At 42.7% G+C, this 3,627-nt stretch overlaps 1 protein-coding gene across 1 annotated transcript in view; it reads right to left on the minus strand.

Annotated features, from left to right (window-relative positions):
* The window catches only part of LOC103618719 (protocadherin alpha-11-like), a 9,971-nt gene that overhangs the window by 4,146 nt on the left and 2,198 nt on the right, over window positions 1-3,627 (minus strand). The window lies entirely within an intron of this gene.

A 3,627-nucleotide genomic window follows, 5' to 3' on the forward strand; every position in this document is an offset into this window, starting at 1 on the left:
CTCCGCCCGCTCGGCCGACGCGCTCCGCGATTTCCCTTCCGAACATTGCCTTCCTCCGCAGCGGTAATAGTTGGTTCTTTTGTCTCCTCCCCTTCTCCTCCTCTTCTCCTTCTCCTCTCCTCTTCCTTTTCTCCTTCCTTAAGGTACTTTAATTGAGAAGTACACTTGCCAAAATGTACATAATAATTGAACGCCTGTATTAATCCAGGAATCATACCTAGGAGTATCTTCACTGCATAAAGACATTGCCTTCCTCCGCAGCGGTAATAGTTGGTTCTTTTGTCTCCTCCCCTTCTCCTCCTCTTCTCCTTCTCCTCTCCTCTTCCTTTTCTCCTTCCTTAAGGTACTTTAATTGAGAAGTACACTTGCCAAAATGTACATAATAATTGAACGCCTGTATTAATCCAGGAATCATACCTAGGAGTATCTTCACTGCATAAAGCCTACCCCACTTCTCATCTCCGGACTTTATCTTCCCGTATTCCTGAGGAGCCATAACTCAATTCCCTCATTTATGTTTTCTTCTTGAAGATATTTCAGCTCTTTCCTCTACAGAAGAAGACTATATCCTTGATCTTCCATCTGCAGAAAGTACTCAGGTCTTCGGAAGACACAGATTCACATGTAATATATTTGGGTCTAGTCCAGGAATGCTAGAAACTAACAGAAATTGCTTACCTTTTCATGGCTTCATGACAGGGATGTAGCTGATCAATCCCACACACTCTCCTTGGATTTTGTAGAGTAAATAATACAGTAAACCCATCACATTACAAAGAGTACCTGTGTCTGTCCATAGCAGGACTGTTCTGCCTTCTGAAGTATAGTTCCAACCGAGTAAAGCATCAGCACATACCAATTCCAAAGAGTTTTAACTCCATCAGCGACTCCCTAACTCGATATTCTAAACATAACCAGAAATTAACAGAGCAGAAATCAACTCACAAGGGTGAAATAGCTCAGGGAACCTGAACTCTCTCATCTTTACGTATCAGTAAAGTATTTCTCATAAGTTTTATCCCCCACGTGTAGCTGCACAATGAAGATCGAGGTCTTGGTTATCATTTTTAGGCAGGTAGGCACTCACAGTATGGCAAAACAATGTGTCCATTACCGATGGAGATGAGCTGCTGCAGGACACAGCACAGTCATCCAGCCATGACACAACTGAAGACAAGACAAGAGGTTTGCACCACTGTTCTGGCAAGCCACAGTTCATTTTGTAACATGTTCCCAGGCTCCCACCTCATCTACTGACATAAATACATCAGAGCCTCTTCTCTGCACAGCTACAGCATTTTCTGCTACCCTGCCATGTAGGCCAGGCAGTAGCACAAATCGGATGATTTCACACAGTAGTGAGTTGCTGGCTCTACCATAGGAAGAATTAATTATGCACCCCGAGGTAAAATAATGGAACATACCAAATGCTAAAAAAGTCCATGTAGGTGCCTCAGTAGATAATTTTTAACTACACCTGTTGCTATTCTAACAGCTATCTTGATTTATTTCTAGGTATCCGTTGTCAGGCCCATGTTCAAGGATCATTCTTCAAAATTTCAGGGAAGCAGGACTGAGAAAGCAAACAGGGTTTTTTCCATCCTCTCAAATCCCAGCTGTATTGCCAGTATTTCTGTGTCCATTTCTACGAAGGCAGAAACAAATGAAACCTGAAGCTTCACAGCATTCTCTCGAAGTAAAATTGACCTTAAGAGACTACAAGGCAGTGAACCACAGTGATGGCAAGAGGCACAGATCCTGAATTATTTGCATTATTTGGGAGCATAGCTTTCACTCACGATTGCCAACACATCTCCTGACAAAGACAAGCTAAATCACTCTGTGTGGAAATCGGGACTTTCAAGCGTCATCCATGTTCATATTCACATGATCATCATAAGGAAAGCACAAATTGAAACAAAAAAAAATCAGTTTATTTTTTAAAGTATTCTCAGGGAAGGGAATAATAAAATTAAATTAAGTAAACACAAATAAATTAATGTTAAAACCCCACAACATCCTAGAAATACAACGCCTACAACTGCTGGGTACATGGAACTACCCAAGTCAGAAACCAAACTGAGGTGCTTCTACAAATACATTAATCCATGAAAACCAAGTCCTCTACCAATATGTCTTTCTTGGTCTAGCACTATGGCTGCACATTTTGACATCTACTTTGGTTCGTGTTCTTCTGCAATTAAGTACCTTACATTAGAAAGTGCATTTAAATCATACTTAGAAGGGGGAAACATGAAATGCATCTGTCTTTTTCATGTCTTTAGTAATTCTGTAGTACCTCACAAACTAATATATGCCATGCAAGGTGAAGAGGCAAGAACGTTACATGATTTCTGTTTCAGAGGTGAATCAAAAAGGAGGTCAGACTTCTGAGTAAGAAAAGACAGGAAAACAGCAACTTACAGCAGTCAAAAGCAAGAAATTCATTAGAACTGCCCCACCTGTACGACAGGGAAATGTAGGCAAGTGAAGATACTCCCTTCAAAATGAAAGTAGACTGGAAGAGGCACTCAGAGTTGTGATTAACTACACAGATGACAGGAAAACCAGACCTAATGACACCAGCAAGGTAAGGTAAACACTGCAGACAGGCAGAGACCTTTATCAGGAATTGTTCCATTTAATAACTCATGAGGGGATCCAGAAAGTCATGGACAGTGATGTACCAAAGATTACAGGAGATATCACCCTATGGAGTAGAGTTATAAAATACAGGTCTGCTGAAAAGAACTGCAGAAAGAATTGATGACTCTGAAGACCTAGTCAGGAAAATGGCAAAATATTTTCAATGCAGGGGACTACAAGGCTGAGTAGACAAGAAAAGAGATGAGGCTTTAAGACAGAATGTGACAGAGTCTGAAACAGCCACTGAAGGTTCTAAAATTACGTAATAGAGAACCAGAGTTAAAATACAGGTCTGCTGAAAAGAACTGCAGAAAGAATTGATGACTCTGAAGACCTAGTCAGGAAAATGGCAAAATATTTTCAATGCAGGGGACTACAAGGCTGAGTAGACAAGAAAAGAGATGAGGCTTTAAGACAGAATGTGACAGAGTCTGAAACAGCCACTGAAGGTTCTAAAATTACGTAATAGAGAACAAAGTGACATATATATAAACTCCATTCTCAGTGGCAAGCAAAAAGGAATGACTCGCGATATGCTGCAAGACAAAAATATTCCATTCAACTTTCCAGAAATACAGAGTGCACCAAGATTCAAGTATTTTGTAGAGCTCCCGTCCTTAATACAGTAAGGAGAGAAGATAACACTGACATAAAAAATCGTCAGCGGTGACCATTAAAGACCATGAAAACCAGGAATAATGCAACCAGCAGTCAAAGGGTAAAGGAGCACGAAGCACGGACCGCCCCCGCACCGCGAGGGCGGAGCCCGGTTTTAAACAGCAACTGCCCAGGGAAGGATGAGAAGGGGCAGAGCGAGAAAGGAAGAGCCACTGACCGTGTCCAGGAGAGCGGAGGGCTCCGGCTGCGTGTCCTTGGCCGCGGGGCCGGGCGGCGGCGGAGGGAAGTTGGGGCTGAAAACCATGAGGTCGCTCTTGCCCGCGCCGTCCGCCACGCACAGGCTCCGGCTGTGGCGCTGCGAGT

The sequence above is a fragment of the Corvus brachyrhynchos genome, unplaced genomic scaffold, assembly GCF_000691975.1.
Source record: "Corvus brachyrhynchos isolate BGI_N302 unplaced genomic scaffold, ASM69197v1 scaffold376, whole genome shotgun sequence".
Taxonomy (NCBI): domain Eukaryota; kingdom Metazoa; phylum Chordata; class Aves; order Passeriformes; family Corvidae; genus Corvus; species Corvus brachyrhynchos.